The following is an 11,402-nucleotide window of genomic DNA, read 5'->3' as shown; positions in this document are numbered from 1 at the left end:
TTGACTGTTCTTGATCTAAACCAACGGCTTTTGTGTATCCAATACCCTGCTTTAAATGTTGCTTTTGAGTTGAAATCTAGACTAATCCATTTGTTGCCTAAATTTCATGGTCTTGCAGGTGAGGATCCACATAAGCATGTAAAGGAATTTCATATTGTGTGTTCCAACATGAAACCTCAAGGAGTTTCAGAGGATCAAATCAAGCTTCGAGCTTTTCCCTTCTCACTGGAAGGCACAACTAAGGATTGGTTGTATTACCTTCCTTCCGGATCTGTCAACTCGTAGAATGGGATGCAGCAGATATTTCTGGAGAAGTATTTTCCTGCCTCCCGTGCTAACAACCTAAGAAAAGAAATTTGAGGCATCCGGTAGTACAATGGAGAGAGTTTGTATGACTATTAGGAGAGATTTAAGAAGCTCTGTGCAAGCTGTCCCCATCATCAAATAAGTGAGCAACTATTGATTCAATATTTCTATGAGAGACTTCTACCAATGGACTGCAGTATGATAGATGCTGCCAGTGGAGGAGTGTTGGTTGACAAGACACCAGAAGAGGCAAGGAGGCTGATTACTAACATGGTAGCAAATTCTCAACAGTTTGGAATGAGAATGGATCACACACCTATGAAGGTTAATGAGGTAAGTACATCTAACCTTGAGAAACAAATTTCTTATTTAACTTCTTTGGTGAGGCAGTTGGCTGTAGGGACAATGCAAACTGTTAAGGTATGTGGGATTTGTTCGGGTTCGGGTCATGCTACTGACATGTGTCCTGCATTACAAGAGGATGAATCAATGCAACATGTTAATGCAGTAGGAAATTATGGACAGCCACAACACATGTATGATCCCTTTTCTAATACTTATAATCCAGGATGGCGAGATCATCTCAATTTGAGTTATGGGAATCAACCGGTGCAAAATCGATACCAGTAGCGAAGATAAGTGAATCTACCACCTCCGCCTCCCTCAAATCAAGGTATGTCACTTGATGAAATTGTTAAGGCTTTGGCTAACAATACACAGCAGTTTCAACAGGAGACCAAAAATAGCATTCAAAACATAGAGAGGCAGATTGGTCAATTAGCCTCATCTGTGAGTAAGCTGGAAGCTCAAGGTTCTGGAAAGCTCCCATCACAAACAATCATGAACCCCAGAGAAAATGCAAGTGCGATACTATTGCGGAGTGGGAAAGAAGTTGATAACCAGACTCCATATGAACCAAAGAAGAAGCAAGGAGAAAAAGAGTCTGAAGTTCCTAAAGTTGAGGTAAATACTGAAACTAAACTGAATAAGGTTAATAATTCTGTTCTTCCTCCATTCCCATGCCGGTTGGCTAAAAATTAAAAAAAAAAAAGAATAAGAGAAAGAAATTTTGGAGACTTTCAGGAAGGTGGAGGTGAATATACCTTTACTTGATGCGATCAAGTAACTTTCCAAGTATGCTAAATTCCTTAAGGAGTTATGCACTACAAAGCGCAAGTTGAGGAATAATGAGAAGATCAATGTGGGGGAAAATGTGTCAGCACTAATTCAGCGAAAATTACCCCCTAAGTGTAAGGATCCAGGTTCGTTTTCTATTCCCTGTAGAATAGGTGATTCTAAATTTGAAAGTGCAATGGCAGATTTAGGAGCATCTATTAATGTTATGTCAAATTCAGTTTTTCAAACTTTAAATTTAGGTCCTTTGAAAGAAACCAGTGTCATTATTCAGTTAGCTGATCGTTCTAATGCTTACCCATTGGGAGTAGTTGAGGATGTGTTGGTGCAGGTTAGAGGATTTATTTTTCCTGCTGATTTTTACATTCTAGACATAGAGGATGATAGTGTTCCCACATCAAAGTCAGCTTTGATTTTGTTTGGAAGACCTTTCCTAAAAATTACCAAGACAAAAATTGATGTGGATGAGGGTACCTTAACTATGGAGTTTGATGGAGAGACTGTCAAATTTAATATCTTTGATGTCATGAAGTATCCTACTGATGATCATTCTGTCTTTTCTATTAATGTTGTTGATACATTTGTGCAGGATGTTTTTAAGGATGAGTTAGAAAGAAAATCACAATTGCATAAATTAGAGGAAATTCGCCTTAAGGCTTATGAGAATTCTAGGATCTATAAAGAAAAGACAAAGGCATTCCATGATAAACTAAGGAAGCAGTTTGTGATTGGGCAAAAAGTTTTATTGTATAATTCCATATTGAAGCTGATGATTGGTAAGTTGCGTTCTCATTGGATTAGACCCTTTGTTGTTACTAATGTGTTTCCTTATGGTGCAATTGAAATTAAAAGTTTAGGAACTAACAAAGTGTTCAAGGTCAACGGTCATGAACTCAAGCCATTTTATGAGGGGTTTCAGGAGAATTCAGTGGATTAAGGAGCTTTGCCATGTCGAGCTAACGACGATAAACAAAAGCGCTTCTTGGGAGGCAACCCATGGGTGGCTTGTTAGCCACAATCAAATTTATTTTCTTTCCCTTATTTTATTTTATTTTCTAGCATTTGTTTTTTCTTTTCTTTTGCATTTGGGCTTTACACTGAGGACAATGTAAGTTTTAAGTGTGGGAGAAGAGAAATTTGTTGCTGCAATTTTTTTATTAAAAAAAATTATTAAAAAATAATAAAAAATAATAAAAATAATAAATAAAAATAAAATAAAATTTGTTCTCATAAGCTTGATTCATGATTCTTTATTAACTCTCTGAGAGAAGTGTTTTGTCCTTAAAATGACTTTTCTATTTTAGATTGAAAATTTGAGATTTTAGGCAAGGTAATAGTAACTTTAATGATGGACTTTCTCTCTTCTTCATACCATATAGCAATTTTTTCTGCATAAATCATTTAGATTTGATTTAATGGTGAAATGATTAGTTATGTGTGCTTTAAACTAATGTCATGCATAATTCAGAACTTTGTTAAATCTATCAGGGCACTTTATAATATGTAGATGCACAAATTGGGGGAGTTAAAAGGTTGAACTTGAAAATTGCTCCGCTATTTTAGTTAAGTAAACTAACCAGGGGTCTTCATGAACCCCATGTTGATTCTCAGGCCAAAAGCTAGCTAGGATATGAGCAAGGTACTTTTCTGAATGTGACGATTGAAATAAGAGAAAAAAAAAAGTAACTGTAACAGGAGAGAAGTACCAATTTCAAATAAATAAAAAAAGGGGGCATTTCTATCTCCCCTAAGATTTGTAAAGACCTATAATTGTTGTGCCTTGATAAATTAACCTTGTGTTTTGGTGTGTATTGACTTAAAAATTTTATGGAACTTTAATTGTGTGAGCTTCATTGATTTCAAGCCTTTTGTTTTGTGTTGGAAAATTGTTAATATCGTGTTGATGGAATTTGTTATAATGGTTATTACCTTACTTGCCTCTTTTTTCAAATTTTTAATCTTTTGTTAGAGAATGTTGTGATAGGGTGAAGTTAAGGAACTTCTAAGTGGAGTTGATTGAGAGTTTAAGTCATGCTTGAGGACAAGCATGGAATAAGTGTGGAGGAATTTGATAAGTGCATAATTTATTAATTTTACTCCCATCACATTTAGTGTTTTTAGTGTGTTTTTACGCTTAATTCAGCTGGTTAAAATATATTTATCATCTAGGTATATTTTTAGATAATTGTGGAATAATTGTGTTAAATGGAGAAATTTTTAGCATTTTACCTTTGTTGTATTTTTCAGGTGTTTCTAAAGTTGTGGATCTCCAATTTGAGTGTTGTTTAATCCATTGAAAAGTTAAGATAGAGCACTTCAAATGATAAAGAGGGACCAAAGCCCAAATCAGTCTCCAAGGTTGATAAAATGAGTTATGGATCTATTGCAAAAGCCCAAACTCAATGTATCACGACCAGTTTCAGTATTTATTTTGTATCTGGAGTTTCAGACATCCAAATGAAGCAAGGCCAAGCCCAATTGAACCTTAAGAGCCACCTCTACAACTTCTATGAAGGGCTGGATGCAAGATGAGGCCATTTTAATTGACAAAAACGGCAATGAAGTCGTTACTATGGGCTGGACTGTCTGTCTGAACCAGTCTTGGTTTTTGGGCCATAACTTCGGCTGTAGAGGATTTGGGCAAATGAGTAAGGAAAGCTAAGAAATAGGGCTACAGCTTTCCTGAAGAGGGAAGAGGTAGATTCGGAAAGAAAGTCGCTGAAAATCGGCCTTGATTCTAGAAACGTGAATGTAGGCTGAAAATCTGCCTTTTTGAATTTCAAAACTTTTCCTAGTTTAGTTTCTATCTTTGGGATTAGGTTTTTTATTATAAACACATCTTTGGGCAGTAGCTAAAAGCATCCCAATTCAGACCTTCATTCTCCATTTGAAGGCTTTCATTCTCCATTCTCTTTTTAGATTTCTTATTTATTTTTCTTTATTTTTTTGTAAGCCATGAACATAAGTGGCTAAGTTTTTAATTCAGTTCAAGGGATTCAAGTTCCTATGTGTGATTTGTGAGACTAGGTTCTTAATTTAATTTATGTCTTTTTGAATATCTATTATTTTTTTATTTAATTGTTTTTTATCTGTTGAATGATTTGCTAAAAAGGCCTATTAGTTAATTGTTTGATTTGATCAATTGTTAGTTCATCTTCATAATTCGTAATTGTTGTTCAAGATTGAACATGAGTAGCAATTAGGTTTTATTGATTATGATCCAAGTTTTCGATAATAACCTAAGGAAACAATAGGGTGGATTAAATTATTTATGCTTCATAAATTGTTATTCAACTTAACTACTTCCTTTTCTTAAAGCAGTTATAATTTGATGAGGATTGCTTAATACCAACTCAGTTAATAATTAGAGTCAATAAGAGTGCTGGGCTCGAATTGATGAGTATAGAGAAGTTAGGTGTTCACCTCGCTATTTGGTAAATTTACGTTAAGTATTCAATAAGATATAATTGTATTTCTTTTGTTTATGATCAAATCAATGCATTAAAATGCGAATTACCTTGGACTGAAGTTTATTTAATTGGAGAGTTTCTTATTTTTAGATCTTAATTTTGGATTTTTGATTTCTTCTTTGGATTGTGAATTAATAACCCCCCCCCCCCAAACCTTTGTTTCTTTTTCCATTACACAAGTGCATGAAATTTAATAATTCAGTCTCTAGGGTTCGACCTGGATTTACCACTTACTACAGAAAATATTTCATAATTGGTGATTTCAATCAATTTAATTTCTGGTGGATTCGACAGCCATCACATTCATAATTGATGAAGTGCCATGGATATTATTTGTGGTAATTTGGAGCAGTGTGGTGCGTTGGCGTGCGTGTGGTATGGTATTGGACATGGACATGATGAGTAGACATGGCTTGAGAGACACTCATTGGGACTCAGTCCTTTATAGGTAAGTTCGGGTAGACACGGCTTGAGAGACACTCGCTAGGACCCCGCATTTGGTTTATTAAGTGAAAGTCCAGCTTGAGTGACACTTGCTGGCAGAGGTTGGATTAAAAGAGCTGTATAGGGGATCACTCCCATATATGTACTGTTTGTACAGTGTTGGGTAGGTGAGTGCTCTAAATTGCCTTTTTACTGCTATGATGTGGTTTGTATGAAAATTATAATGATGTTGCATTTTCATTCCTTAGGATGCATTAGCTTTAGATAGCTATAGAAATTATGGTTAAAATTAGTATTTTACTCTCTGAGTCGAACGCTTACTCCTGTTCATCTATTTTTCTAGGCTACAGGAGGATTATTTGTTGTGGCTAACCTACTCTTCTTCTTTGCAGGTCCATTAATAGTATTTAATGTATTTTGTACAATTGAGTTAAATTTTAGACTCCACATGTGTTAGAAGTACTTATTTTTATTTTGGACCTGTATTATAAAAGTTATGTTGGACCTATAAAATTATTAACTGTATGCATAATGGTATTGAATGAGGGAGCTGAGCTCCCATTTGAGTTATGACATTTTGATTATGTGGAGGGTGAGCTGAGCTCCCCAATTTATTTTATATTGTGTTTATAGGTCAGGCAAGTCAAAACTCCCCGTTGAATGGTCTATTTTATGGCGAAACTCTATCCGATTGAATTTTTGAAATTGAGCTCAAATGAGCCTTAGGATTGGGTTGAGGAATAGTTAGGCTTACTACGGGCCTTGGGGGCTTTAGACTGGCCCAGGTCCTAATGCCGGTCCGGCCCATAGTTTGGGTCGTAACAATAAAATATTTTTTCACTTAATCAAAAATTTGTTGTCTAGCTTAATCAAAAATTCGTTGTCCAGCCAAATTACTATATAATTAGGGAAAATATATATATATATATATATATATATATATATATATATATATATATATATATATATATATATATATATATATATTCTCACAAGCTTTTAAGGTACGTGCAATTATAGTATATAAGTTATATTTTTTATTTATACATATATAATTTAATTATTTTAATTAAAAGTAAAATTTTAATATTAATAAAGTTAATTACATAAATAAAAAATATTTATTAATTTATAAATCATTTTATAGAAAAGATTTATGGAATACTATGTTTTAATTAGTTAAAATTTTTAAGAAAATTTGTACGCTATAATTAATTTAATTATTGACTTAAATGTAATAAAATAAAATAATTATATATATTATAACGAATTTGAAAAAAAAAATGAATGGATAAAGATGTTTAGAAAATAGAAATGACAAATTACTATTGTACTATATAGTTAACACAAAAATAAAATTATTTGTAAAGTTAAAAAATTATAAAAATAACCTCTTAAAAGTATTTTATATAAATTAAGAATATATCTATAATCTATCTATATCTATAATCTATAATCCATTTATCTATAATTATATATGAATGTACGAATAAGAGGGTAAACTTTAGATCGGACAAAATATTCTTAATTTTTAAATTATTTAAAATTTTATAAATAATTTATTATAATTTATTTAAGTTAATTTTGAATTTATATAAGTTTAAATTCATAGTCTTAATTGTAGTTACTTCTACTTAATTAAGTTTTTTTTTCTTTATTGCAAATCAAAACAAAAGTTTATAAATAAGAGTTCATTAAAATTATAATTTCCTCTTTTTATATAAAAAAACCATAATTTTTATTTTTTAAAAAACCAATATTTATAAAACAAACTAAAAATCAAACATTTATACTTTTCTTCAAATAATTATAATAAAAATTATAATTATAATATAAATCAAACTCAAATCATATTTTGACACTGGAACAAAACAGGTCTTTTGTTGGGGGGAGAGAAATTCACCACTAAAACCCCAAATTTCGCCACTAAAAACTATAATGATGAATCTTAAAATTGCCACTAGTTAGCTAAAAAAATGTCACAAAAGGTTTTAGCAGTGAAGTAAAAGGCCACCACTAAACATTAATTTTAGTGGTGAAATAAATTTTCACCACAAAAAATCAACCCTCAAAGGCAAAATAAATTTTCGTCATAAAAAAACAACATTTAGTTGACAAATAAATTCCCCACTAATAATAAAAATTTTCCCACTAAAAATTATATTAATAGAAAAAAAAATCATGAGCAATATGTGCTCCACAAAAAAAAAAAAAAAAAAAAAAAAAAAAAAAAAAAATTAAAATTTGCAACAAATTTTTCATACCAATTTGCATTTAATCTTGATATTATAAATTGTAATGAACTTGTACAAATTAATGTCATGAAAATATTAAATTCTCTATACTATTGAGAAAAATAATTTATATACATATATTTGATGGTTTTCTAATTCCACATTCCACAATAAATGGATTAAACATCAAATTCTCAGAAATTGAATGGGTAAGGGATGCTTGAGATAATGAACAAAAGGAGAAAGAATTGAAAGGATGATTAGTCCCATCATCTTCTTGGTAGTTGAATGTATGATAGGCATCAATAAGCCGCTCTGCTTTAAGTCCTGAATCTGATAGAATGCAGCAGAAAGCTTTCCCTGCATAACTGAAATGGTGTGAATGTCATACTCTAGCTTGATAATAATTATAAATCTTGGCATCATGATTTTCCAAAGTCGCTTTCTTGTAAATTTGTGCCGGGTTAACACATTCACCATAAAGGTATTCAGATGTAAGCATCTCTAAAACACACCTACCAAATTGAGTAAACATCAACAAGCTTATTGTAATCCCATTCGTATAATTCTGGTGCCATGAATTCTAGGGTGCCTAACAAATGCTACTGCAAGTTAAGAAATAATATAATTAGCTAAAATGGACATAATCGTTTAGGTGTTTCAATGAGAGTAATTAACAAGTACCTATGACATTATGTGCTGATTGAGAACCCTGTTGGATTGCTGCAAGGCCATCGACAAAAATCATTTTCCAATTATTCCAAGAATTTATAATGCACAAAAAAAGAAAGTGAAAGTGAAAGTCAGAGTTTGTCAATCAAGTGGATAAAGAAATTCAACTAAAATTGTCAATCAAGTGGATAAAGTAATTCAACTAAAATTGTTTAAACTCATATAATAGACAGTCTAAACACATTACACCTTTCAGTTGCAGGCTATTTGGCTTGAAATATCTCTGAAATTAATCTTTCTTGCAGCCTTGAGGAGTGCTGAAACAACTGTTTTGAATTATGCACAATCTACCAATGCTGCCCTTATGACTAAAGTGACATTATTTCTTAGCTCCTTTGCAATCTAAAGATTATTTGTGATGACAGATGCATTTTACAACACTACCATATCGCACATTTGGGTGTGTGCATTAACTGTCAACACTACCATATGGCACTAGAATAAGTAAAAAATACATTAGAGATGATTCAGTGAAGTAAGAAGAGACCACTGGCAAATAATTCATCACAGCCATATTAGATAAACTAATTCAAGGTCAATCATTAGGCACTTTAAAGCGATTTTTGCAAGTTTATGTATGCAATCTAATATCTTTTGATCAATTGAATTGTTTGGATCAAATTAGAAATTCTTTCCGCAAGAGCTGTTGTTCCTAATTTTCCAAACCATCAAAGACTTGGACCAACAAACTGATAAAGAGCTTATGCATAACTGAAGGCAGGTTGTACATGACTTTCGTATCCAAGCAATAGGTAACATTCAAAATAATTGCAGATCCATTAATTAATGTGAAAGGGCAATGGGTAGAGAGATCAGAACAGTTATTTAAAAGTCTCAAAAAATTTAATGGATAAACCATTCCACTAATGTGAAGTTTGTCTCACCAGTCATATAAAACGCATAAGAAGGAACAGTACCTGACAAGATAAACATCTATGGGACCCATTGTACTTCTAAGGACTATCATGTATCTCCGTTGGGGATAGTTAATAGCCCATATTGAGTATGCATGCACAAAAATTATGCATTTTTTCCTTGATCGACCGACGTCTGCTTATGGGATTACCTCATCAGGATCTGAGACTTCCAAAGTAGTGCCACATGGAGCTTTAATTGCTATCAAGGTTTCGTTCTGTCAAAGACAACAAATAATACACCCAATTAATAAGAAGACAGAATTTTATAAGAAATCCAAGGATAATCAAAGAACCAAGTCGAAAGCTTAAGTAATAATGAGCAAAGAGAAGAACCAAACTGGAAGCAAGGTAAGCAAGTAGCATATTAAGATTCACTCTCCTTTGTGGGAGATTGTAAAATATTTATCCTAAATTGTATAACAACTAAATTAATATTCATTTAGGCAGTACAATCAATTTCCCAGATCTGGCTTGCCACAATATAAACAATTCTAAGGCCCCTAAACAAGAATTTTAGCTCTTTTTTGAAGTAGAAAAAGAAAATGAAAAAGAAATACCCTTGGGTTCCACATATTGTAATTTATAGTGAAACACCCGTGAATCTTACTCCAATCGATCATTCTTTCCCCCAAATATAATAATAAAAAATCAATGCCAAAGCCAATGCGTTAAAATATTATCAATGGCTAATTTATACAAAATTTCTGAAACAAAGTTTAAAGGCCATTCTGACTATTTTCATTCAACTAAGTGCAAGCAATTTTTCAATATTCCCTCAATTTGATCTCAAATATCAGAAAGAAAAGAGTGCTCTAGTGAAAACTTCCCTCTAACTTACAGTTTTTATCAGCTTGTTGGTTTTCAAAATAAGGCCTTAGAAAGAAGATAAGAATTGTACCTGATAGAAGAAAAATGAAATCCAGTAAATTAGAAAATGAATTCAAATGCAATTAAATTCAGTAAAAGAACAACAAAGTGAATTAAAAAAACCAAATGCTTTGACAAAGTAAATAGTTAAATGAATCAAAAAGAGAAAAATAAAAGAAGAGCTAGAAAATCAAAGCTGAGAAGAAGAGAGATTTCATGAATAAGTACTTTAGATTCATTAATTGTTCAGGATTCGACATTCACTGGAGGAGGCAGAGACAAATGCCCAATCTTAAAGAGAGAGAGAGAGAGAGAGAGAGAGAGAGAGAGAGAGGTCAGTACCAATTTCTACAAATTGCGCATCCAATTAACAACAGAATGAGAGCCAAAAGTAAAATTCTATTTCCAGCTGCAAGAAACCCAGTGGAAACAAAAGCGCGCGCGCGCGCACACACATATATATATATATATATTTCAAGTTCTAAGAATCCTTATTTTTCATTTATGGGACAATTCTATTTCTATGGTTATGAATTGAATACCAAAATCTAAGAAATTCACATCATTTAGAAATAACAAAGTGAAAATAATTCTTCAGAGTATGATAAACCAAAACCTAATAAAATTAACAATTGAAATTACCAGATGCGAAGAGGGCACCAGAGACCAGAAGAATCCAGACTGTGAAAGGTGATAAGAATCCAGAGCGGAAGAAGATAGACGAGAGCCAAACAGGTGCCGATAATGAAGAGCCCTTACTTGTGAAGAGTCCTTTTAATTATTTATATTAATTTTAAAATTTTTATAAATTTAAAATCCTCCATCTTACTTATAATTTTTCTTATAAAAAATTCTATTGCAACTAATATTAAAATCTTATAAAAAAATTAATAAATAAAAATTTTAATTTATTATAATAAAAATTAATAGAAACTTCAAACTCTCTCACTTCTACAAACATATGAATGAGTGGGTGAATTTTTAACTGACAAAAATATTTTTAAATTTTATATTATTTATAATATTATTATTTTACTTGTTTATATTAATTTTAAAATTTTTATAAATTTAAAATTCTTAATCTTACTTATAATTCTATTTATAAAATTTTCTATTACAACTTGAATTAAAATTTTATAAAAAATTAAAAAATAAATTTTTTTCCTTAAAAAAAAAATTGTGAATTTATGTTTAAAAAAAAGAATTTTAAATTAAATGGGTTTTAATTATACTAATAATTAATACTCTAAATTTTAATTAACAAAATTCTATTTTTCTCAATTCTATTCCAATTTAGA

The 11,402-nt window shown here is 31.4% G+C and overlaps 1 long non-coding RNA gene and 1 other non-coding gene across 7 annotated transcripts; both read right to left on the bottom strand.

Annotated features, from left to right (window-relative positions):
* Positions 1–339: 339 nt before the first annotated feature.
* On the bottom strand, positions 340–446 carry LOC131181210 (small nucleolar RNA R71). The gene has a single exon (XR_009149838.1). It is a non-coding gene; the product is annotated as a small nucleolar RNA R71 (small nucleolar RNA).
* A 7,175-nt stretch (positions 447–7,621) lies between these two features.
* LOC110664792 (uncharacterized) lies at positions 7,622–10,882 on the bottom strand. Of its 6 annotated transcripts, none has more exons than XR_009149447.1 (6): positions 10,747–10,882; positions 10,076–10,135; positions 9,238–9,452; positions 8,273–8,311; positions 8,104–8,193; positions 7,622–7,956 (listed from the first exon to the last, which is right to left on the bottom strand). It is a non-coding gene; the product is annotated as an uncharacterized LOC110664792 (long non-coding RNA). The 6 variants fall into 6 exon arrangements; XR_009149443.1 differs by having other exon boundaries at positions 7,622–7,948; XR_009149445.1 differs by having other exon boundaries at positions 8,108–8,193.
* Positions 10,883–11,402: the final 520 nt, after the last annotated feature.

Source organism: Hevea brasiliensis, chromosome 6, assembly GCF_030052815.1.
Source record: "Hevea brasiliensis isolate MT/VB/25A 57/8 chromosome 6, ASM3005281v1, whole genome shotgun sequence".
In the NCBI taxonomy this organism is placed as follows: domain Eukaryota; kingdom Viridiplantae; phylum Streptophyta; class Magnoliopsida; order Malpighiales; family Euphorbiaceae; genus Hevea; species Hevea brasiliensis.
Note: the sequence above shows the minus strand (reverse complement) of the source record. Positions and strands in the feature narration are given on the sequence as shown.